At 44.8% G+C, this 26,481-nt stretch overlaps 1 long non-coding RNA gene across 1 annotated transcript; it reads left to right on the forward strand.

Annotated features, from left to right (window-relative positions):
- Positions 1-17,087: 17,087 nt before the first annotated feature.
- Positions 17,088-21,071, forward strand: LOC122456003. Its single transcript, XR_006274593.1, has 3 exons — positions 17,088-17,205; positions 18,978-19,172; positions 20,961-21,071. It is a non-coding gene; the product is annotated as an uncharacterized LOC122456003 (long non-coding RNA).
- Positions 21,072-26,481: the final 5,410 nt, after the last annotated feature.

Genomic DNA, 26,481 nt, shown 5'->3' on the forward strand with positions numbered 1-26,481 from the left:
AAGAATTGTTTGCAGTAAACAGCTCTACAACTTCCAAAACAAATCCACAAGGAGAGAGCAAGGGAAGAGGTAACAGAAAACATACTCATTAGCTTTTTTTTATGCTGAGAGTGGAGATTTCCTGGCCTGGTTTAACCAGAAAAAGAAACAAAACACCAAGATCAGCAGACAAGACAGGGGGGAATGCTTCACATAGAACATCAATCCAAGTTAGTGTTGAGATGACTCGTATCACTGAGGTCTGAAGAGTCAGGGAGAAAACCTAAATAGCCTTGAGTTACTTTTTTTAACACAGCATGGTCCCTGCTCCTGGACTGCACCTGAGACTAACCTTGAAGTATACACTAAGGGAGACTATTCTGCAACTTTGGAAACAAGCTAGCAAGGACAGAAACCAAAAGATGGTGAAGAAACTGATGCATTCTCTTCCCCAAATGAAAGATCTCCTCCACTACATTCAGTTAAAAATAAGTTCTCACTTTTGAACAGGAGATTTCAAGAGCAAGTACCTAGCAGGAGAGGGAAGGCTGTCAGCTTCATTAAGATTTGTTAGGCTGGGACTTGCTCAGTGAATTTATGGGAAGAGATGGAATAGAATGATTAAGGTCTTGTCTAGAGTACAAATGTTCTGCAGTGTAGCTATATGAACAGAGCCCTTAGTGTAGATGGGGAGTTTTTCTGTCGGCATAGTAACACCATCTCCCCAAACAAATTAGCCATGTGGTCAGAAGCACTATTCTCTTGGCTAGCTGCAGCGACACTGGAGGTTTTGCTGGCATTTGTTAGCCTTGGGAGTGGTGGTTTTTTTTTCTTTCACACCCTGACAGCTTTGTAATGTGGACCTGGCCTTATTAACCTTAGGCACCTCAATCTGAAATGTGTGATGTGCCAGTTCCTCTTGCTGCCTCACCTTACAGGTATCTCAAGTACTTTACATGCCCAATCAGCCTGAATCCCTCTTGTGAATACAGTTGCTGTTACTTGTGGAAGCACCATTCTCAAACAGTATTGTAATGCATCACTCCTAAGCCAGTCCTCATACAGGGCATTGTGGGAAACCTGGTGATACCTGAGGTTATGCCCTGATTCTGATCTGTTGCACTAGTATACATCTGGAATGACACCAAACAGATCTGGAATCTGGCCATTAGACTGTCATACTGAGAAGACTGAAAGATGGCAAGTATTGTCTGCTAAAATTGGGAAAAACAGGAAATTCACATTAAAAATTGTGGATTTTTTTCAAGAAAGATGAAAAGTTTTGGGGGTTTCATCCTTCTGCCTATTTTTATTCCACTGAGAAGTGGAGAACTGAAATGTTCATAGAAAAACAAGCAAATTGCAGCTCAATTATTTAAAAAAAAAAAATTCAGAAAAAAACCAGTTTTCAGAGAAAATGTTTCTCCAAACAAATTTTAGAGCCATTCTAGCTCCTACATAAGGAGTTTTTACAAAAAGCTCATCTGTGGCCGTTAGTATAGCCACTACATTGCTGTAGGCACAAAAATAAGAAAATCAGAGTCAATATATAGTTCTTACCATTTGTGGTTCAGAAATATTAATTGAAGAGGGGCCCAGACTGCAAAACCAGAGCTGAACTTCCCTAATGATCAGGGTGTTAGATCCAGGGGTTTTGTTTGCAGCCTACCTCTCATATTAATATTACAGAGCAACTCTTCCAGATGGGGACCCTCTCACATTGTACAGTCCCTTCATGCATATTGAAGTAGGTGGCTTCAAAGCGGAATCATCATCAAGACATCATTGAATAGACCAGAAACCACAGCAGATCACTAAGCAGCACTTTCAACCATTCACTTAATTAAATGAGCATAGGTGTAGCTATTGCAAAGTATAAGTTCAGCTAATTCAAGCTAAAATTCTAACCTAGATCTGACCCTGATATTAACAGACCTCCTGATAAGTATATTTGGGCCCAGTCCTTTCTAATCATGCGACTTCAACCAGCCTTTTCACAAACCAAAATGTTGGCTTTATTGTTTTAATTCAATGCCAAACTTAAGAATCTCCAAGTCTCAGCGAGCAGGGGAAAGTGCAAGGTTTCCAGTTACATTTATTCACAAGGGAGATGACTTTAAAGAGCCGCAGGGGTTGTGTAGCTCATTTTTGAATGAATGGTGCTATAGCCTGTCACCTGCTGAGTTAATAATCTGTGACCATTATAGTAATTATTCTGCTACAGTAGCAGTGCCGTTGCCAAAATGTGTTTGAAGAGCGGTTTAACTGAAATGAACAAGAATACCCTGAGTCTGATACTGACTCATTTAATTTTCTGATTCTGGTAATTTACAGTGTTGCAAACACAGATAACTGTTCATTAAGGAGTAGTTAAAAAGATAAGTGGAGTAAATTTACCTCATGCCACAGGAACAAACAGTTTGTAACCACACTGGGAGAACTCAGTCACACAATACAGGAATACTCCTCTTTTCTCCATGATCTGGAAATTTCACACACTGAAGCCTTGTCTACACCGGCAAGTTTCAGCGAAGTAAAGCAGCTTTCTGCAGTGTAGCTCCCAAGGTGAACACACTTCGTGCGCAGAAACCGCACAGTTGCAGCGCTGTAAAAAAACACCCCAATGAGAGGCATCGAGCTTTCTGCACCAGGGCTACAGCACCGTGGTGCCAGTGTAGACACCGTGGTCGATTACAGCGTTGCAGTTGGCCTCCAGGAGGTGTCCCACCATGCCTGTTCTCGTCTCTCTGGTCATCGGTTTGAACTCTGCTGCTCTGCCCTCAGGTGACCAACCGTCATCCCCACCCCTAATATTCCTTTGCAATATTGACAGTCCCCTTCCTGTTTGCTCGGTGATTTGTGCAGTGGTCTCAGTGTATCTTTCTAAGTGACCATGCCTGCTCCACGCACCAGGCGATCCCCCACTTGGAGCAATGCTGAGCAAATCAGCATTTGAAGAGATGCTTTGATGAGAAGTCCAGTCCAAGCTGCGCTCCAGCCATAGGATACCTATGGACAGATTTCACAATGCATGACAGAAAGGGACCATGACCAGGACACATTGCAGTGCAGGGTCAAAGTGAAGGCGCTGCAGAGCACCTACCACAAGGCACAGGAGCAAACCATCACTCCGGTGCTGTGCCAATGAGCTGCTGGCTCTACAAAGAGCTAGATGTGATACTCAGGGGCAGCCTCACCTCCACTGCAATTGCCACTGTGGATATTCTAGTGGCTCGTGTGCCAGTCGAGAGTGGACCGAGCCAGGAGGAGGAAATCTTGGATGAGGATGTGGAGGGGGAGAGGGACCTAGAGGCAGAGGATGATTCAGAGATGCATGCAGCCTGAGCTCTCCTCTACCCCAGAGGAGGCTAGCTGGTCACAGATCTTGGCAAAGCACAAACAAGAGAGGAGGCCCCGGTAAGTGGCTTTGATTTGGGGAATCTCTGAAGCAAGTTGTTGTGGGCAGAAGGGTAGGAGAAAGCAGGCTTGTGTCTGTATGATGCACATACACATGCCTAGTCTGAGCTGCAGAACAGGGTGTTGATCGACTCCCTCACTTCACGGGAATCTGCCTCAGATCTCCAGGAAACTCTCATGGAGATACCAGACAATCTGCTGCCACAGGTTCCTTGGCAGAGCTGCTTTGTTTCTTGCCCCATTAAGGGTAACTTTCCTCTGCCACTCTGCCGTCACTTGGAGGGGGGACTATTGCTGCACACAGGTGAGCCGCATAAGGGCCAGGGCGGAAGCTGCAGTCTTGGAGAAGATCCTCCCTTGATTCCCTGATCACCCTCAGCAGCGAGATCTTCCATAATGAACACAACCTTTGGAAAATGTGGGGACAGGAATGATTATAAGGCCCCCCTCTAGTGCTGGCTCTCCCCAAGAGCCACATGCCCAATGTACAGAATGTTCCTGGAACACAGACTTCCCCTGCCCCTGTGGGTACTCACCATTTTGGGGGTCTTGTGGCTTGTGTGCTTGCCTGGTCAGCCAGTTAGGGACAGGTATGTGAATAGGGGCTGTATTTTTAAATCACTACTCTGTGTGTTGCAGACACTACTGCTTCTGTAAAATGTTGCATTTTGCCTTCACGGATATGACCTTGGGAGCCCAGCCTCCCTCTTTGTTATCGCTGGCTGAATGGCTGTGCAGAATTAGAAAGCGGCCGAGAAGAACTAAAGAGGACTTTCTGTGTGAGGTCATGATGCATGTGTGGCCGAAAAACAAGAATTGAAGGAGTGGCAGGACAGCGAGAAGAGGGACCAAAAGGGGAGCACAGCGCGCCGGAGCACAGCGTGCCAGAACAAAGCCACAGACACACTCCAGGCGATACTAGCACTGCAAACCAAGCAGCTCCGTGCCCACCCTCCCCTGCAGTCGCTGTTGCAAAACTCTTTCCCGTGCGCCGCTAAGATACTCCTATCAACCTCCTGACTGCAGTCTGTACCCACTGCATTCCACTCCTCACAGTCCAGCCCTGCAGACTCCCAGTACCTACAGCACTCAACACCCATCCCTCTGTAGTTTGGCCCTGGTTGGATATGATACTTGGACATACACAAATCTTTAACTGACCCACGACCCCACCTTTTCCTGGGACCCTCCCTTCCCCTATCCTCCCTCAGTGCTGATGAAGTAGGTTTGTTTGTCTCTCTCCTCCAGTGGTGGTTTTTTTTTTAATAAAAGAATTGTTTTGGTTTGAAAGCAATCTTTATTCCATTAATTAAAAGCAAACAGAGCCCTGCAAAGCAACAGGCAATTTTTTCTTACATCTTCATTGTGATTGGTGCAGCTAATGCACTATCACCTCCTAGCATTACAAGCACTGTACTCCTGAGCATGGCAACAAATATTAGTGGCTTTCAGCTTCAAATTGCTGCCTCAAGGCATCCCTGATCCTTATGGCTCTGCACTGTGCTCCTCTAATAGCTCTGGTCTCTGACTGTTCAAATTCAGCCTCCAGGTTCTGAGACTCTGCGGTCCAGCCCTGAGTGAAGCTTTTACCCTTCCCTTCACAAATATTATGGAGTGTACAGCATGAGGCTATAAGCATAGGAATTGGTCAGGTCCAACTTCCCAGATAGGCAGCGCCAATAGGCCTTTAAATGGCCAAAAGCACATTCTGCACTTGCTCAGCCTGTTGCACTGCTCCTTCCTGCTGTCAAGGTGTATAGCTTCATAAGTCATGGCATCAAGGGGTAGGCGGGGTCTCCCAGGATCACAATGGGCATTTCAACTTCCCCTATGTTGAACTTCTGGTCCAGGAAGAAAGTCCCTGCTTGCAGCTTTCTGAACAGGCCAGTGTTCCAAAAGATCCATGCGCCATGCCCCTTTCTGGGCCGCCTGCGTTAATGTCTGTGAAATGCTCATGGTGATCCACAAGCACCTGGAGAACCATTGAGAAATACCCCTGGAAATAAGGCCTCACCCATGTCTGATTACTTATCTCAAGTCAGGCCTACAGAGAGGGGAGACACTGTTTAGGCTCAGAGAGAGCCCGGAAGGGTACACACCCTATGGTTCTGGCATGTCTTTATTCACCTAAGCCATGTCTCACTGTTACTGCCACTCATGTCTGTGCTAGAAGAACATGTTGTGTATATACTCTTCCCATCACTGTAGGCTTAGACATAGCCTTAGTCACTTGAGGCAGCTGTCTAAATGGAAGCTGCACTCTTTGGAAATCCTGTCCCATATTGTCATGATTTTTTTTAAAAATTCTGGGTGGGGTTTTCAAGAGTACTTGAAGTGACTTAGGAGCATAAGTCCCATTGGCTCCCATGGATTTCCAGTAGGACTTGCACTCATTGGTCACTTAGATCCAGGTCCTCAATGGTATTTAGGTGCCTAAATCCATAGGAGGTGCCTAAATGTCTTTGAAGTTCTGGGCCCCAGATCTTTTGTAAAGCCCTCCCTTTGGCTCATCCTATAGAGAAGGGAAACTTAGTTCTTTGGACTGGTGCTCCCTACACATGTGATAATTCCACAATATTTCTGCTCTAGTCAGACACTGGAGATGCATCACACCCACATAAAGCCATTGTCTACAAAAGTAGTAGAAGAGTACAGCTCTTAATAATAAAATCCCTACAATTGCTAATGCTTTTATTTCATGAGCTAAACGTTCCAGTCTCCCCCCTCCAATGGATATTTATCTTGGAGGTCACAAGCTTTAGCCGGTTTTTTCCATGAGGCTCCTTTTCTTCCCATGCTCCTTTTCCCCCCTTCGTGATGACCACTGTATTTTAACAAACAGTAACTGAAAAAACTAGAGAGAGAATGATGCTGTGTACTCGACTTAATAAATGGAAATTTTGCAAGGGCATCAGAGGATAGGACTAGTTTTTTTTTATTTCCAAATGATGTTGGACGAGAAGCAAGAAGATTAGTCTGTATGGGGCCACATAATTCCCTTCCAAGGTCAAGCCCATGGCTTTCTGATGAGGAGATGGCTGGCTGAATAGCTCCATCAACTATTGCTTTTGGTTTAGTGACATCTCAGTGCTATTTTCCTCTGTGTTCTCCAGTCATTTGATATTTATCATTCCACTGCTGCTATGGAGGTCACCCATGTAATTATACGAAAAGGAACATATCCATAGTTCTGTGAACACTATGCCATGCTCTGGCTTTTTATCTAGAATAATATTTCTTTGCGTTTTAAAAATAATTATTTCACACCCTCTATTTCAGTAGCACTAGCTCTCTTATTCCTCATAGCCCTGCTGCATTTGCTCATTTATCATCTGCATGGCTCCAGCTCAGAAGGGAAACACACACTTCCCTCAAGAATGTTTAAGTTCTTTATTTTAGAGCTTCATTCTTTTTCTGTCCAGTGGTTAGAGGCATCAGCATGGAAATAACTATTTGTGAGGTCTGTATCCCACTCCACTACTGAGTCCTCATGGGACCTTGAGTAAGCCACTTAACTTCTGTGTGCCTCAGTTTCCTCCTCTATAAAATATATAATCAGATAAAAATGTGGGTGTCACCTTTACTTTTAAACTAGATTTTAGGCAGAGCCTCATCTGCTTTACCTCTCTGATTAAGTCCAGTGTTGCCAACTCTTGCAATTTTATCCTAAGTCTTGTGATATTTGGAGTTTTTATTTAAAGCTCCAGCTCCTGGATTCATGGATTACATAAGAAGCTCAGCTTTATTTATTTATTTTTTTGAAAAGCATGTTTTTAGCCCTCGTGGTTGTAGGGAAAATCTGGAAAACCCTAAAAGCTCAAAAACCGGCTGACACACACAAAAACCTCTCAAATGTATTTTTTAATCATCATTTTAAAGCTAGTTTCATGATTTTTGCTCAGGGTTTGGTGCTGACAATTTTAAAATTTGTTTTCTAAGGCACTTCGTTGTTCAATTTTTGGAAGAAGAAATGTAAGGCAGGTAGCCTATGATTTTAGCTAGCTGGTTTTTAATAAAAGTAGTTCATATGAAAAGGCTTTGCTGCTGTTCTGTGATTTGTGGCAAGAAGACCTTGGAGCTCTCCTCATGAGTCAACAGTATAACACTGTTGCCAAAAAAAAAAAAAAAAAGCAAACATCATTCTGGGATGTATTAGCAGGAGTGTTGACAAGAGCAAGACATGAAAAGTAATTCTTCTGTTCTACTCCACGCTGATTGGAGTATTGTGTCCAGTTCTGGGCACCTCATTTCAGGAAAGATATGGACAAATTGAAGAAAGTCCAGAGAAGAGCAGCAAAAATTATTAAAGGTCTAGAAAACCTGATCTATGAAAGAAGATTGAAAACACTGGGTTGTTTAATCTGGAGAAGAGACAACTGAGAGGGGACATAACAGTTTTCAAGTAAAGTTTTCATAAAAGGCTCTTACAAGGAGGAGGGAGAAAAATTGTTCTCCTTAACCTCTAAGGAGAGGAGGAGAAGAAGCAATGGGCTTAAACTGCAGCAAGGAAAGTTTAGGTTGGACATTAGAAAAACTTCCTAATTGTCAGGGTAGTTAAGCACTGGAATAATTGCCTACGGAGGTTGTGGAATCTCTGCCATTGGAGATTTTTAAGAGCAGGTTAGATGAACACCTGTGGTGGATGGTCTAGATAATACTTAGTCCTGCCATGAATGCAGGGGACTAGATTAGATGACCTCTTGAGGTCCCTTCCAGTCCTACGATTCTATGATTTTATGCATGCTGGGATATTCAAGCAAGTCCAGTGCCTAAATCCCAGTCAGTGGGAATTGGGTGATGAGCTCCCTTAAGCTCCTTTTGAAAATCTCATCCCGAGCCCTATGCCCTTTGCCAGGCCTTAGAAATACTGTCTACATGCTCTTCCTGTCTCTGAATTTGCTAACATCTCTCACTGAGTAGGGACGATGGGTTGAATGGCACTAATCACTTTCATCTAAAATTCCACTGGCTTATGGGTTTTCCTCCATTCAACATCAGTGAAAATTCATTGATAGGGAAACACAAATAAAACTTGACATAAATAAGCTAGGCAAAGAACCCCCAGTGATGTACTTCTAGAGTCTGGGGCATTGTCTCCTTCTAGCTGGCTGCTTAAGAGGTGAAAGTCCATTGTAACAAACCAAGAGGTATTTACTGCCATATTCTACCTGCTAAGTTTATATTAGGACTTATTAAAATCTTCCAGGTTCCCTAACCCCCAGAGTGCCTAGCATTGCCTGCAGAATGCTGTGTTACTGTAACCAGTAAGCTTGTGTTTCAGCAGTTAGTGGTATAAATAAGAAGGAAAAACAGTGAGGAAGATGCACAGTTTCTTGTTTTAAGGACTCTGTGTGTCTGCAAACTGCCAGAGCTAGGTGAGGACATTCCACTGGATGAGCCAGAATCATCCAGAAATTGGGCGTGGCAAACCCTAAACTTGCTCATGAGCTGTTTGAAGCTACTTGGATGATTTCCATTATGGGCAAGCAGCTTGGAAGGGCAAACTCAGAGCCAATCTCTGATAGTGGAACCAATGGGAGCTCAAGAGGGTGGGGAAGAATTGATAAAAGGGAGGAGTGGGAGTAAGATTTTTTTGCAGCCTGTCCTTGCAGACACTCAAGAGAAGTTTGAAGGAAACTGGGGGACTATCACTGGTTTCTCTGCTCGTGTGCTCTACAGAGCAGTTGGACCCTATTTCACAGAGACCGGCAAGGGTAAATCCCCCCAGAGAAGAGCCCTAGGGAAGTGCCTCTAAGTTTGTGCACATAATTATATTTTGTATTTGAACTTGTGATAGTAACAAGTACTAACTTGTGTCTTTAAAAAGAGTTGCTATGGACGATATTTACATTTGTTTCAAGGGTTATAAGTAAACATGAATGTAGGTAGGTAGGTACACACATGGAGATTAAATATGTAGATTTAGAGTTTTTGTGTGGCTTTCTTATCAGCTTAAACTCGTGTGTGTGTGTGTGTGTGTGTGTGTGTATAAAGTCTCAATTCTTGTGTGTACTCCAGCAGAACAATAAGCTGTGGTACAGGAAGGTATCTGACATGAATGTTTCACCTTCCTCAAACCCAGTTACATTATCACATGGGGTCTCAGCATGCCTGGCTTGTGTTCCCTGTAAGCTGCGCGGTTGGGCAGCTGCCCAGTAGAGATTCAAGTGCTGCCCAGTAGATTAGCAGAGCATGCACATCCAGCAGCATGTGTTCAGGGGCCCCTCCCTCTGCTGCTTTGCGGCCACGTTGCTCTGTCCTGCATCTGCTCCCGGGACCTTCCTGCTGGCTGTGCAGAGCGTGGGGGTGGGAGGAGGGTGCTGATATCAGGGTATCCCCCTTCCCTCACCCCTGTACCCATCTCTGCAGAACAGGGGAGAGGGGACAGCCTGGCTCAGGACTTGGAGCTGCTGAGGTCGGAACGGTGAGTGAATGATTGCCTTTCTTAGAGAGACAGGATACCGTTTTGAGGTCAAGTATTTAGGAAAGCATACTATATTTTTAAAGGGGAGGTGGGAAGCAGTTGGGTAGGCAGATTGTTGCTTCTTACGTTGGCATCTAGCCAGGAGACTGGAATGAGGGTTTTTGAGCACCAGAGCGGTCAGTAGCATCGTTTTCTATCTCTTCCAAAAAGCTGCATGTCCAGGACATTGATTCCAAACTGACTCAGACAGCACTGCTTCCTACTAAAACGTCCACAGGACTCCCAACACCACGTTGTTTTCTTTAGCGGTCACTTATCCAAGCACCAGCCAACCCTGACGCTGCTTATCTTGCGAAACTTTACAACAGCACACTACTCTATGGATGCAGACAACATGTAATTAATTGCTTTTCCAGTGCTAAATATATGCACCCCTCTCTGAGGTTGTTCATTAAAAAAGATAAACAGAAGATGCTATACTCAGGGTGTATCTGCTGCTAACTCACCCCTGTCTCTCCCATACTCTCTTTATATAACTCTGCCGGCTTCTACCCTGTATTACTGCAAATTGCTGGGAGATGGAAAAGGAGGCAAAACAAAGCCTGTGCTCAGAGAAGGAAGAAGGCTAATTTGGGGCTATGGATTAGGAGCCAATCCTGGATAAATAAACTTCCCTGAGCAGAGTGTGCTTGGAAGTACTGCCTTATTATTCCAACTGAAAGTGAATGATAGAAAATATAATCTGAGTTATCTTACTAGCATCAGAAAAATTTATAGAGTCATAGATTTTAAGGTGAGAAAAGGACCATTATGTCCAGCTAGTCTGACCTCCTGTACAACACAGGCTGTAGAATGTCACCAAGTGGTTCCTTCATCAAATCCCTTACATGTGACTGAGCCCGAGCATATCTTTTGGAAAGGCCCCCACATGCATTAGAGCCAACTGGCCAACAGAGACTCTTTCGTCTGCAGTGAAGTGGAGTTAAGGGACATGGAGAAGAAGAAAACCACTAGTTGTGCTGTGACCAAAGTTAGAGCTGAGAGGCCAGGATAATCAAACCAAGGGCCCAGGACTGGCAATCAGAAGAGCTGCCATTTTCTATCCTGACTTTGTGACCATGAGCAAGTCTCTTCACCTCTGTGTGCTTTTGTTTCCTCAATTATAAAAGAGAGAGAATCAAGGTTTCATTTATTTATCCCCATTTTACAGGGTGGAAGATTGAGATGCAGTCGGGACCTGTCTACACTACAGGACTGTAGTGTAGTTATAAGCAGCCGACTCACATGTTGTTCAGAGCCTATGGATAACACAGCTCCTATGCATGTGTTTGTTCTGTGCTTAGTCTCTATCTAATGGTAGGGCTGGATGGCCTTTTCCCACTGTGCTGTAGGGAGCAGGTATTTGGTACTAGGGGTCTGAAGAGGCTCTCAAGAACTAATTTTTGAAAATAATTATCAATGAACTGGAAGAAAGTGTAAAATCACTACTGATAAAATTTGTGGGTGACAAAATACCGGCAAAAAGAAAAGCAGTACTTGTAGCACCTTAGAGACTAACAAATTTATTAGAGCATAAGCTTTCGTGAGCTACAGCTCACTTCATCGGATGCATTTGGTGGAAAATGCATCCGATGAAGTGAGCTGTAGCTCACGAAAGCTTATGCTCTAATAAATTTGTTAGTCTCTAAGGTGCCACAAGTACTGCTTTTCTTTTTGCGAATACAGACTAACATGGCTGCTACTCTGAAACCTGTCAAAATACCGGCAGAGTGGCAAATAATGATGAGGCCAGGGAAGTCATACGGAGCGATCTGGATTACTTGGTAATCTGGAACCATTCAAACAAAACAAGTTTTAAACAGAGCCAACTGCAAGGTCCTATACCGAGCAACAAAGCAGGCCGGCCACACCTACGTGATGGGGAACTGTATCCAGGAAATCAGTGACTCTGAGAAGGATTTAGGGGTCAGACTGGGAAAGCTGCTCAACATGAGCTTCCAGTGTGATGCTGTGGTGAACAGGACTAAAACCCTCATTAGACATAAAAGCAGAGTAATGAGTAGGGTAGGGAGATGATACAGCATCAGAGAGGCAGAGATTGGAATCTTGCCTCCAATTTTGGTGTCCACATTTTTAAAAGAAGTTGAAAAATTGGAGATGGGGCAGCAAAAAGCCTAAAACATAAAATGTTTTGAGGGTTGGAGAAAAAGGCTTTCTTGCAAGCTATTGAAAGAGCTCAATCTGTTCACCTTATAAAAAAGAAGGTTGAGAGGTGACTTCTTTGAAGTGTTTTAAGTGCCTTCCTGGAGAGAAGAAAATGGGTATTAAAGGGCTCTTTAATCTCACAGAGAAAGGCATAAAAAGACCAAGTGGCTGGAAGGTGAAAACAGACAAATTCATATTAGAAGTAAGGCACAAGTATTAATAATGTGGATGATTCACCATTGGAACAAACTACCAAGAGACATAGTGGATTCCTCATCTCTTGATGTCTTCTAGTGAAGACTAGGTGCCTTTCTGGTACATGCTTTGGTCAAAAACTAGCTATTGTGCTATACAGGAGACGTGTGATATGCAGGGGGGCAGATTAGATGCTTTAATGGTCCCTTCTGGCCTAAAGTCTACTAAATTTATGAAAATCTGAGTGTGGCTGGGAGAGCAGCCTCTGATGTTGAACTGTGTAGTCTGCTTGATCCCCAGACTCAATAGTCATTGAATGGGGTGATCAAGGGGAAGGTACTAAAATATTCAAAGAGGCTGGCCAGGAGCAGAACATCTGTCTTGCAGGGGAGGGGTGGGCATGGCAGTGACATCACAAAGGCCATTTGCAGGACCACAGCCTATTGGGCAAAGGTGGTGGGGAGGCGGTGACCTCACAGAGAGACCCTGACATCAGCCAGGCCAGACAGACGTGCAGGGCAAGGGCAACCTCAGAGGTCCCTATGGCTTTGCTGCAGCAAGTCTCCTTCTCAAGGTCTCTCCTTGGGGACGGAGAGAGAATTAGGACTCACTTCAAGCTTATGCTCAAATAAATTTGTTAGTCTCTAAGGTGCCACAAGTCCTCCTGTTCTTTTTGCGGATACAGACTAACACGCCTGATACTCCGAAACCTGTCAGAGAGCAGCAGTGACTCACTCAATGTCACACAGTAGGTCGGTCGGTGTCACAGCTGCGAATATCACCCAGGTCTTCTAAGGGCTCAGCCATTGCTTTACCCACTAGACCATGCTGCTTTTCTAGTCAAACTTTTTTGCTTGTAATGAAATTAATCAGATTGCTTAATTTCACAACAAGAAAAGGGCTGACATGCTAAACTAGTCCCAGGCAGGGTCCCTTACTCATCTGTAGTACATTATTCCTGTGTATTTTCACTGGTATTATCATTTGCCGCCATAATTGAAATGGCTCTCTGGAGAAGTTGCTCTGGGTGCTGATAGCTTCATGATTAATTGCAGTAGCAGCTTAGTCTCTGTTGTGTACAATGGCAGGGAAGGTTTGCTCTACATTTTTTCCCCTTCTGCCTGACTCCTCCATGGCTTCTGTGGAAATCTGCCCATCATGTCATGCAACCAGTAAGGAAACTCCGGGTAACTGAATTTCCAACTCACCTGTGGCAGAAAATTCATCAGTGCAGTCTGTAATAGGCTGGTTTTCTTTTAATGCAGTAAATATCCACCCAGAGACCTGCTGTGCATGCTGAACCCTGAGATATGTAAGGAAAAGTCGGAGGGAGACTGTGAGAAGCAGCCAATCTGGGCCCAGTAGGCCCATATAAGAAGAGCTGCAGGGCAGAACAGGGTCAGTGGCTGCTGGGAGGTTGAGGAGAGAAGACTGTGTGCCTAGTAGGCTGCAACCCTGTAGTACCTTGGACAAAAGAGTGCAGGCAGGGACCCGGGCAGTAGAGAAGGAGATCCAGGACTGAGTTAGGATGCTGTGGCCATGAGGAAGTGGCTCAGGGAAGTGCAGCAGTAGTCAAAGCACAGGAACTCAGTAGGTGACTGGGGTTCAGAGGGTCCCTGAGCAGGCCTGGGTTCACTCCCCTCCAGCCACTGGGTAGTGGCTAAGGGCATGGGAGATGCCAAGCAGACAACAGGGTTAGGAAAGACTGTGATTCCCTGGAAGGGGAGGACTTAAGTGACCTGGCTGGATTGCCAAGCCACGAGGAGAGAACTGAAAATCCTGGAGAGAACAGAGCAGCAGATTGAGTCAAGATAGGGGAAAGCAAATGCGGAAGGAAAGAGAGCCTCTACCCTGAGCTAATCCCCAAAGTGGTGAGGAAAAGGTGCCAGTCAGCAGTGGGTGGTGTGCCCCATGACGGGTTGCTTTTCAGGTCTTCAGATTCAGCAGGATGGGAAGTCTATGAAACAACTTGAAGAGAGAATCATCATAAGAATTAATAATCCTTTGCACTTGTAGAGTACCTTCCCTCAGTGGGTACCAAAGTGCTTTGGATACATCAAGAAGTTAAGCTTTGCAGCACCCCATGAGAGGCAGGTCTGTGTTGCTCTAGTTTTACAGCCGGCGAACATGAGACACTGGGCGGTGACGTGACAGCAGATCAGTGGCAGAGTTCCGAAGAGAATCCGGGTATCCTGACTCCCTGGTCCCCACCCTCATGTCTAAGTCCTGGGGGATGTTTTCTCCTTAACAGAACAACAAATCAAGCCACTAATACCATAGGGTAAAGGTGAAGAGAAAAGTACAGTCATTCCCCCAAGAGTCAAGCTGAAGTGTCTGTGCTCCTCTGGCAACAGGAGATGAGATCAGAAAAACAGAAGCCTGAACTCAGATCTTGGCTAAACTAAAGGAGGAAAAGAAGGTCTAAAAAGAGGCAAATGAAGCTGTGAACCCACATCCTTCCTTCATCAAGGGGAGGTACTTGGCCACTTCTCAACTTCCTTCCCCCCTCCCCATATCTAAAGAGCAGAAGGGAGATACCAAGCCTGCTTCAGGAGAAGGGTCTTTAAGTTATTGCGTTTGCTTAGAGGCTGACAGGGAGTTTTCAAGTGTGCATGGATCCTAAATGGTGAGCAAACTTTGGAGAGCTGAAGTCATCGATCTGAGTCCATGAAAGCCAGAGGTGACCTGGGCGAAGAGGGAAGACTCCAGACAGCTGTATCTCCACATGAAATGGCTCAAAGGAAACATCAGCATTGCATTCACAGTGGGGTGGCCCAGCTGAATTTCAGGAACATAGTTGGAGTCCAGTGTTAAGCAGCCTTCCACTGGAATGAATGAAAAACAGAAGCTACCAAGAGGAAGCCAAGGTCCACTGAAAAGGATGAATCTTGTAGCGATTTATATGCTGTGGCAAATGCCCTTATAGGCTAGGAGGGTATGAAGTTTGAGCCAGGCCATACGAATCCCCTCTAGATGGAAAGCTTTAGCACAGCCTTTGAGAGAATTAGACTCAATGGGGTGTATCCAGCAAGCAAAATATCAAGTTGTACTTTTTCCTAGCTCCCTGATCAGGGCTGGCTCCAGGCACCAACGAACCAAGCAGGTGCCTGGGGTGGAAAATGTAAAGGGGCGGCAGGACATCAGGCTCTGGGGCGGCAATCTGCCTCGGTGGCAGCGGGAATTCAGCAGCTGCTTCGTCAGAGCGCGTTTCACGTTCGGTGGCAATTTGGCGGCGGGGACGTGACTCTTCTTCGGTCGCCGGTGACAATTCAGCGGCCACACCATCACTTCGCCTCCATGTTCGGCGGCAATGTTTTATTTTATTTTGTTGTTTTTGCCACTTGGGGCGGCAAAAACGCTGGAGCAGGCCCTGTCCCTGATCCTTTGCCATCTTATAAATAGAAGGAAATGAAATCAATTTAATCCAAGCACAATGTGTATTGGATCATAACCTATCTAAAGCACCCTGAAAGCCCAAGAATAAATCAGCAAGGAAAGAAATCACCTACTGCCCTGCACCGTCTGCTACGTCTTCCAGCTCTTTGGAGCACAGTATTTTTTCTCTCTCTCTCTTTCTCTTGTTCATTTCAGTTTTTACATGCAACCAAATTACACTAAAGCCTGGTTTTGTCCCCCAGTAACCTTTAGCAATAAACAACGGGTGCTGGGATAAGCATGAAAGGAGTAGCGTAGCTGGATTGGAAGGAAGTTGATTGAAAGGCTCCTGCAAAGCTGATCAGAAAATGTATTGTGTAATTGTGTGCTCTTTGCCCCTGCTGCTCGGTGGAGCCATTGAACCAGTGGGAAGATGAATAATATGAGAGACAGCATTTTTCTGTATTGGCCAAAATCTTCAAACTGTGGGTGGCCTAAGTTAGGCCTCTAAAATCCATGTCTGGGTGCTCAGCTAAGTGGCCTGGTTTTCAGTGGTGCTGAGCTTCAGTGGGAGCTGCCACCTCTTAAATTGAGGCTCAGGAAGCCTAAAGTCTTGACACCCAAATCCACATGTAGGTAGTATGACAAAGTCAGGCTGACGGCTGCAAGATGGTGGGCCTGTTGAGTACCAGGAAGTGGGCGGGCGCAAACCTGCCCACAGCTAAAGGCCCTTCCCCTAGCCTAAGGGGAGGAGATACTGAGCCCAGGACACTCGAGTATGGGGGACAATAAAGGAAAAAACAAGGACAAGTGTGGGGGTCAAAGGGTCAAAATTAGGGAACCTGAAGGGGACACCTAGCAGAGAACCCCAGACAGCACCCACTGCTCCTCAAAGGTGTCAAGGGAGCCAGCAGACGTGGCCCAGAGGAACTCTGCCCAGATATATGAATGGAGAGAGGAACGGAAATAGACCCCACAGTGGCAGACCAACATCCTCTCCCTGGTGTTATAGATGGCCACTTTGGCCATCGCTGGGAGGAGATTGATGGGGGGGGGGGTCTTGCAACTTTGTGGGGCCACAGATTGGGTGTGCACAGATGAGAGAAGGTGATGGGAAAAGTGCAGCCAGAACAGTAAAAATAGGTTCAGGAGGAGCCGGAAAAGGGGCTGCAACCTGGCTCACTCAAGATAAATGTGCACCAGGGTCTCCCTCATGCCACACAAGGAACAGGCATTGGCCATGAGACCAAGGGGGAATGCAGACTGGCCCACCGGGGTTCCTCACCTTCAACAGATGGCAATAAGTCCCGCTGCTTAATGTCAAGGTGGGACACGAGGGTTGCAAGAGGGTGGGGGAAGGCAGGTATGTTAGGCCTAGAATGATAAAGGCCCTTTTCTCTACAAGCTGAGAAGAGGTTACCTCAGGTCAAGTAGGGACACCTGAGACCATTTAAAACCCCTCCTCTAGAGAGAGAGGAGAGACAAGCTGCTACAAGGCTGCTCTTCTTCCTATAGGGGAAACAACTAAAACTGAGTGCTGGTTTAGGGGAAGGACTGACACCCTGGGGCCAATAACAGGACAATGTTCCGCAAAGAGGTGGCAGGGAAAGGTAACCCACTTTGTACATTTGTTTGGTGGAGGAGCACTCCTTGGACCTGCCCCATGGCCTACCTCAAAAATACCCACAAGTAAACCCAGAGGGGGAAGACAAACACTGTCGAGGAGGGGTTGATTTGCCCCAGACCCACCACCACCAGAGGGGGAAGTGCTAAGTCTGGCGAGAGGGAGGAGGTGCCTTGCCACAGTAGTTAACCATTCAGCCTGATTCTTACCACTTTGCATGGGCAGTTCCTACTGAGGGCTTGTACGCACTAGCGCTTACTTTGGTATAACATAAGTCACTCGGGTGTGGAAAAGCTACTTCCCTAACCAATGTAATTTACAGCAACCTAAGCGCTGGTGTGGACAGCGTCATGTGAGCAGGAGAAGACCTGACACTGAGCATCTCTGAAAATATAAATACCAAAACATAGATTTAGATGCCTACATTTGGGCCCCCCATAGTTTGAAAGCTTTGGCCACAATTGCTCTCCCTGTATACAAGATCTCATTTAATTTTTAGAAAATATGGCGAAGACACAAACTGCGATTCACTGCACTCTACAAAACTTTGTGTTCATTCAAAATGCCTTCATGTCCCCCAGGTGGACGGTGATAGGATGACCAGACAGGAAATGTGAAAAACTGGGACACTTTTTTCAGGGGAGAGGGACATAGTTGCCCATATGACAAATTCTCTAATATTGGGACATCTGATCAACCTAGCACAGTGGGGTTTTGTACATTCCCCCTATTTTATGAATCCTGCATTTCACAAACATTTTGGTTCTCCATCCGTGTATGTTATTTTTCCCAGCACTGCTGCAGCTTTGTTTCCATAGCTGGTGGGGCTTGAGGCTAGCAATCGGCATAACATAGGGGTTGCCATACCAGGTCAGACCTAAGATTCGGGTGGTCCAGTGTATTGTAATGAGTTGTACCAGATGCTTCAGCGGAAGGTGACAGACCCCAAGGTAGAAAGAGGTGGGATAATCTGCCCCCTATGTAAAATCTCATCCTGATCTCTAATAGCTAGAGATTGGATAAAGCCCTAAAACATGAGTTCCACAAAATGTTGTTATTATTATGATAACTTTGGGAATTCTTGACATCCACATAAATGTCCAATATCTTTTCTGAATCTTGGCCATCTGCCTATCTTGCTGCCTGGTGAAGTCCTCACTGGAGGGAGTTGCCCCGAAACTTTAGAACAGGGACTTACCTCTGGCTTCTAACTTGGGTTAGATCCAATGCTTCAGGGCATGGGTCCAGTTCTGGCACCCTGAATCAGAACACTCATGAGGAAGATCAGTTGAGGGTCTGTCTCTAAATCTGTCTCCAATATGAAAAGGAGTACTTGTGGTACCTTAGAGACTAACAAATTTATTTGAGCATATGCTTTCGTGAGCTACAGAGTGAGCTGTAGCTCACGAAAGCTTATGCTCAAATAAATTTGTTAGTCTCTAAGGTGCCACAAGTACTCCTTTTCTTTTTGCGAATACAGACTAACACGGCTGCTACTCTGAAACCTGTCTCCAATATGTACATCATACATATATGCATATAGTATATAACGTCTGTATACATAAATGGTCTCCTCCTCGTGTACATGAAGGCCTCTTTACACCACTTTGGCCGCGTAAAGGGGCTTTAAAGCAGGCAGAAATGTAATTTACATCCATTCTGAGGCCAGAGTGGTGTAATGTGGCCTAAAGGTAAAGGAGAACTCAGGCCAATGTGTATATAGTATGTGCTAATGTTAGTATATATTCTCTAATTCAGAATAGCTACTGATTAGCAGCATAACCAAAGTGCACAGGAAACCCTGGTGTTCAACAGCATGTTAAAGAAAACCCAGGAGCAACAATAAACAGCAAAAACAAAGTGATGTACTGCAGGAGCTGAGTAGCATCATATTTCCATATTGGGAAGAAATCTTAAGACAGAGAATGTGGGACAAGTTTCAGAGTAGCAGCCGTGTTAGTCTGTATTCGCAAAAAGAAAAGGAGTACTTGTGGCACCTTAGAGACTAACAAATTTTATTGAGCATAAGCTTTCGTGAGCTACAGCTCACTTCATCGGATGCATTTGGTGGAAAAAACAGAGGAGAGATTTATATACACACACAGAGAACATGAAACAATGGATTTATCATACACACTGTAAGGAGAGTGATCACTTAAGATAAGCCATCACCAGCAGCAGGGGGGGGAAAGGAGGAAAACCTTTCATGGTGACAAGTAAGGTAGGCTAATTCCAGCAGTTAACAAGAATATCAGAGGAACAGTGGGGGGTGGGGTGAGGGGGAGAAATACCATGGGGAAATAGTTTTACTTTGTGTAATGACTCATCCATTCCCAGTCTCTATTCAAGCCTAAGTTAATTGTATCCAGTTTGCAAATTAATTCCAATTCAGCAGTCTCTCATTGGAGTCTGTTTTTGAAGCTTTTTTGTTGAAGGATAGCCACTCTTAGGTCTGTAATCGAGTGACCAGAGAGATTGAAGTGTTCTCCAACTGGTTTTTGAATGTTATAATTCTTGACGTCTGATTTGTGTCCATTCATTCTTTTACGTAGAGACTGTCCAGTTTGGCCAATGGCAGAGGGGCATTGCTAGCACATGATGGCATATATCACATTGGTAGATGCGCAGGTGAACGAGCCTCTGATAGTGTGGCTGCTGTGATTAGGCCCTATGATGGTATGCCCTGAATAGATATGTGGACAGAGTTGGCAACGGGCTTTGTTGCAAGGATAGGTTCCTGGGTTAGTGATTCTGTTGTGTGGTGTGTGGTTGCTGGTGAGTATTTGCTTCAGATTGGGGGGCTGTCTGTAAGCAAGGACTGGCCTGTCTCCCAAGATCTGTGAGAGTGATGGGTCGTCCTTCAGGATAGGTTGTAGATCCTTGATGATGCGTTGGAGAGGTTTTAGTTGGGGGCTGAAGGTGATGGCTAGTGGCATTCTGTTATTTTCTTTGTTGGGCCTGTCCTGTAGTAGGTGACTTCTGGGTACTCTTCTGGCTCTGTCAATCTGTTTCTTCACTTCAGCAGGTGGGTATTGTAGTTGTAGGAATGCATGATAGAGATCTTGTAGGTGTTTGTCTCTGTCAGAGGGGTTGGAGCAAATGCGGTTATATCGTAGCGCTTGGCTGTAGACAATGGATCGAGTAGTATGATCTGGATGAAAGCTAGAGGCATGTAGGTAGGAATAGCGGTCAGTAGGTTTCCGATTATAGGGTGGTGTTTATGTGACCATCGCTTATTAGCACCATAGTGTGCAGGAAGTGGATTTCTTGTGTGGACTGGTCCAGGCTGAGGTTGATGGTGGGATGGAAATTGTTGAAATCATGGTGGAATTCCTCAAGAGCTTCTTTTCCATGGGTCCAGATGATGAAGATGTCATCAATGTAGCGCAAGTAGAGAAGGGGCATTAGGGGACGAGAGCTGAGGAAGTGTTGTTCTAAGTCAGCCATAAAAATGTTGGCATACTGTGGGGCCATGCGGGTACCCATCGCAGTGCCGCTGATTTGAAGGTATACATTGTCACCAAATGTGAAATAGTTATGGGTGAGGACAAAGTCACAAAGTTCAGCCACCAGGTTAGCCGTGACAGTATCAGGGATGCTGTTCCTGATGGCTTGTAGTCCATCTTTGTGTGGAATGTTGGTGTAGAGGCTTCTACATCCATAGTGGCTCGCATGGTGTTTTTAGGAAGATCACCAATGGACTGTAGTTTCCTCAGGAAGTCAGTGGTGTCTCGAAGATAGCGAGCTATCAAGGTCAGTGTAAGTGGGCTGCATTTGATAAAGGGATGCTACTAAAATCCCCATTCAATGTGTGAATGCTTCACTGGCTGTTCTCTTTGAGCTTGAATGAAGGCAAAATTACTGTTAATTAATGCTTCACATTGCAGTTTAAATCAGCCTTTGCCATGGCAAATAGAAATACGCAAGCAGCCAATTATCTGTGAAAGTAAACTGTCTGTGGATAATTGCAAATGCCCCTTTAACATGGGATTGAAGATCTGTCTTCTGAGTGTGTGCCTTATTAACGTATTTACCCCATGCCTAATCCACCCCATGGATCAAGGTCAGTGACTTCACTAAGTTACACTAGCAGTGTATATGGCCCAATGCCACACAACACAGAAACCCCAACATCAGCAACTCTATGGTCGCTAAAAGAAAAGGAGTACTTGTGGCACCTTAGCTGTAGCTCACGAAAGCTTATGCTCAAATAAATTTGTTAGTCTCTAAGGTGCCACAAGTACTCCTTTTCTTTTTGCGAATACAGACTAACACGGCTGCTTCTATGGTCGCTGTGAATGTTTACTTACATGGGATCAGGAGAAAGGCTACATCTACACGCCACACCACTGTCAGCAGCATGTAGGGTACATGTAGCTAGACACCACAGGGAAAAGCAGGCTGTGTCCACACTGCTGTGTGTGGCTGTGTGCCAGCGAAAGGCTCCGCAAGTGAGAAGACAGCAGGGAAATGCTCTGGCACCAGGGAGGCAGTGGGGTGCAACATGGCTCAAAATAGCAAGAGTAGAGAGCCATTTAGGGTGTGTACTCTGGTTTATACCCCTCCCCTTCCAGTGTGTCTTTGCTCTATTAATCTAAACCAGGCCTCATGGTCTACACTGCTATTTGTACCTGTGCTGGGGGGCAGCTATACATGTAAAAGAGGCATGCAGCAGTGTAGACGTACTCTTCATCAAGCAAATCTACATTCAGATCCTTGTTAGTCTCCTAAAGGTGGGTGACATTTTTCAGCCAAAACTATTTTTCAGTGAAAAACCCAGATGCTGCAATTCTGAAATATTTGGCGAATTTGTCAATTTTGCTGAATTGTCTGGGGTAAGAAGAAAATCTGAATTTAAATATTTTGAGTCTTTTTGGGTGGCAATTCATTTTTTGTTTCAACCTGCCCTTACATTTTATTTTTAAAAAATCAAAAATATGTAAAAATGGTCAAAATTGAAACGAAATGTTTTGATTTTGCCGTAAGAAGACTTTTCATTCAACCAGCAGTGACATTTTTCTTTCAACTCTTCAATATGCCAGAAATTTTGAAAAAATAGAGTTGGGTTTGACCCAAAACAATTCATTTGATTATTTTTTGGAATTGCTGCTGACCCCCATAAAATCTGTTATTCACACAACTCCATTCCTGCCTCCTGACTCGGTTAGCAGGCAGCTACAGTGGGGCTGAAAATGGCTTCACTAAAGCGATGTACTGTGGTGAATTTGGCCCAGAGTTTCCAGATTCAATAATAATGATAAAATGAACTAATGACATAGGAAACTTCTCTCCCTGACTCAGCTCCATTCACATTACATGGCCAATCTACTTAAGTGCAACATGACACCAAGTGATCGAGCATACCAGATGCTAGAATGTAATGCTGACCCATACTCCTGAGGAGAATCAGAGATCTTAGAGCCCTTAAGGGAATTGTGTATATTACTGTTACGCGGGTCTTACAAGCAGTTACTGAACATGCTATTTAACACACACCATCTTTCAGCTGGGTTTTTTTGACCCAGGCAAGTCTTGCTAAAGCTAAAAGTTTTGACATCATGCTCCTTGAATTCTGCCCGTCATGTAATTAATCCTGCCGAGACAAGAATAAAACGTGCAACTGCCTACAGAGCAGTCAGATGAAGCTGCTGCCCAAGGAATCTTACAAGTACCAAACTCTGTCCTCTTCCTACTCCTCTCCCCCGTTGATTTGGGTATCTCTCTTACTTTTGCCCCTTATTCTGTTTAAATCTACGAAACATTGTCCTTGGGAAAAGAACACAGAAAGCCAGTACATCAGATTAAAGCAATGGATCATCATCTGTGTTGTGCTGTCTTTCCAATGTTTTGTCCTACTCAAAGCACCTAGCCATTCAAAAGGTGGGAGGACATTAACAGGACTCTCAAAAGTAGCTGAGGACTAAGAAGAACCCTGTAAAAATAACTATTGAGAGAAAGCAGGGGAGAGAATGCTTGCAAGATGTGAACAGGCACAAATAGGCCAGTGTGTGTGAGATGCATCTTAGGGTATTAATTTAATTAGCTCAGAAAATTACTCTGAGCCAGTGGTTCAATTATTTATGAAACGTGATGGCCATCTAGAGCAGTACCAGGTGAAAGGAGAAAAGCAAAGGGGGTGCTGATCTTCCCTAAAGGAAAAAAAGGGCTCTCCTGGCAATTACTGCCCTGGGAGTCTGATCCCCAGGGAAATAATGGGACTAATATGAAGGTAGAAAATAGCTTGTCTCTGGTTGTGTCTGGCCCTTACATGGCTGTGAAGTGGGGCAGGAAGGCACATAGAGCCTCCCCTACATCCCGTCCTAGTGTGGCAGGTATAAAATTGCAGGCACTGCTCACTCCATATTTCCCCCATGGTGCCTCAAAGGGGTTGAAATGGAGTAGGAAGTAGATGCGTTTGTGAAAGGATTGGTGCACAGAGAGGGGTAAGCTAATTCCCATAAAGGCATGGGGCAGTCCGTCATTCCCCTTGCACAGGGAGATCGGGAAGGTATTGTGCCTCTCTTAGGAAGAAAGCCTCGCGGTGCTCCCTGCCACTCAACTCAGGACAAAACCATGTTTTAAAGGCACAATCGAGCCCCATCTATTTAGGATTTGATCCTACAACCCCTGCTCACATGAGTGCTCTCATGGGTTGAGTCACCCAAGTGAAGCCCTAGCCTTTGACTTGAGAGACCTGGATTTAATTCCCTGCTCTGCCATGGACTTCCTTTGAACTTGGGCAAGTCACTTACACTGTGCCTCAGTTTCCCATCTATCAATGGGGATAATAGCACTGCCTAATCTCACAAGGGTATGTGAGTAAAGCTTATGAGGTGCTCAGATACTACAGTAATGGTACCTTAGACAGACCTGAGAAAGTGTTAGAATATCAGGGTTGTAAGGGACCTCAAGAGTTCATCTAGTCCAACTCTCTGCTCAAAGCAGGTCCAATCCCCAGTTTTTGCCCCAGATCCCTAAATGGCCCCCTCAAGGATTGAACTCGCAACCCTGGGTTTAGCAGACCAATGATCAAACCACTGAGCTATTCCCCTGTCTCCCCCCACAATGTTGCAGGATTGGACCCCAGGCAGATAAAGCCACATAAATTTTCAGAGAATAAATCTTACCAGGAAAACTTGATTGCTTTCATGTGATGTAATTATAGAGTGGATGGATGAAAGGAAGAGAGCAGCTGTAATTGGGAATGTGCTGAGATTTTAGTAGAGCACTTGATACCTTGTCTCACAAATAATAGAATATTCACATTCAGTACCAGTTAAGTACTAGCTACTTTGTTGTAAGAAGCCCTTCTAAGCATGGCCAGGGGAGAGTCCAGGTTGGATGAAGCTCTGTTGTTCTCTGAGAGGATGTACTATGTAATTATCTCATCTCCATCAAACGCAGAGCAGGAGATCACTTATCATCACGTGTTAACTAAAACCCTTGCTGCTGTTTTCACCAGGACTGGAATTAAAGGCCGTCAGTCTCCTTAAGGAAAACTTCAGGCCAATTGGTGTAAATCATCATTGTTCCTTGGAAGTCAGTGGAGTGACACTGATTTAGACTGGCTGAGGTTCCGGCCCTTTTAAGTTTTCTCTACATTTGCCACTTAGATGTTCATTTCTGGCTGATCCAGGATTGTGTTTGTAGTCCATTGGGATCCACCCACTTATCTCCAAATAGTTTTCAAATGCCAAAGGTTCTGTTTGTGTTGTGAGATTGATATCTTGCTGACATTCTGATTCAGGTTTCCAGCAGCAGATATGAGGTTTTGCTGTAGGAAATGAGCTTATTTTTAGCTGATGCATTCACTGGAGCTTTCTGCTTTGAACACATGGATTTGTGTCAGGGATCCTGTTTCTCAGACAATTGACTGTAAGGAAGAAATACCAATGTTTTTTTTTTTTCAAGGAACAGAAATTTCCAACAGATTTTTATTAGGAAATGTCAGAAAGTTTCATCGTTTCCAAATTAAAATATTCCATGTAATGTCCGTTCTATAGTAGACTGTGTTTCCCTGCACTGTCACGGTGCCCCCTGGGAATTGTAGTTCAGGTACTTCATGAGCCCAGTTTATGGATTGGGCTCCTCCGATGAATTATGACTCTCATGATGCACTGTGGATGTGTCAGGTTTCAGAGTAGCAGCCATGTTAGTCTGTATTCGCAAAAAGAAAAGGAGGATTTGTGGCACCTTAGAGACTAACAAATTTATTTGAGCATAAGCTTTTGTGAGCTGCAGCTCATTTCATCGGATGCTCATGAAGGCTTATGCTCAAATAAATTTGTTAGTCTCTAAGGTGCCACAAGTCCACCTTTTCTTTCTGTGCATGTGTGACTCCCATGATGCACCATAGTGATTCAACCTCAGGTGAGCATAATGGGAAATGTAATCCAGCCAGGGAGTCTGGCCCATTGAGGAGAATGGAGGTGTGAAAAACCCAAACGACAAGTCTCATGAGGCATTATGGCAGCTCAGGGAGGACAGAGATAAATGTCAAACTGACCCAAAACTCAACATTTTGTTTCAGTTCGACCTCACCTAAAAGAAATATTCTGTTTTGATTTTCCTGATGGAAAAATCAAATAATGCTGGCAAAATTGAAAGTTTCCTGCAGAAAATTCTGATTTTGTGGAAACTGCGTTTTCAATCAAAAAAAAAAAATGTTGACCGAAAATTCCCACCCAGCTTTAGTTAATGTACACATGCATTGGGACGCTCACGTCTGATTTAGGTACGAGTGGAAATGAGGAAGCTGGTCTCATCCTACTCCCTGTTGGGGCACATCAAAAGAACTACCCCTTAGCTGCTGGTATTCCTCTGCTTCTTTTTCTGTGGGAGCTTGTGTGAATTTCATGTAGGTGAAAGATGCCAGAAGGCCGATCCTGACATCCTCTCCTTCATCTCAGAACAGGTTCTCTAACTTCAGGCAGAATCAATGCAAGCTTCCCCCATCAAGCCCCTCATCCCTGAATGGGAGACGTTGCCTCTATTGGAGACCAGACAGATTAGTCCCCCTGCTTATTCTATTGAATATTTTTATTATAGAAGCGCCTAGAGGGCCCAGCGGAGATTGCAGCCCATTGTGCTAGGCGCTGCATATGATAGGAAGAGACAGTGCTTATCTGAAAGAGCCTACATCTAAAAGATGAGACAAAGGGACAAGAAAGGCATAGACAGGTGAAGAGATTTGCTTGAGGTAACTCCATAAACACAACCGGAGTAGAGCCTTCTAAGTGCCAGTCCCAGGCCCTATCAGCTA

This window comes from Dermochelys coriacea, chromosome 10 (assembly GCF_009764565.3).
Source record: "Dermochelys coriacea isolate rDerCor1 chromosome 10, rDerCor1.pri.v4, whole genome shotgun sequence".
NCBI lineage: Eukaryota > Metazoa > Chordata > Testudines > Dermochelyidae > Dermochelys > Dermochelys coriacea.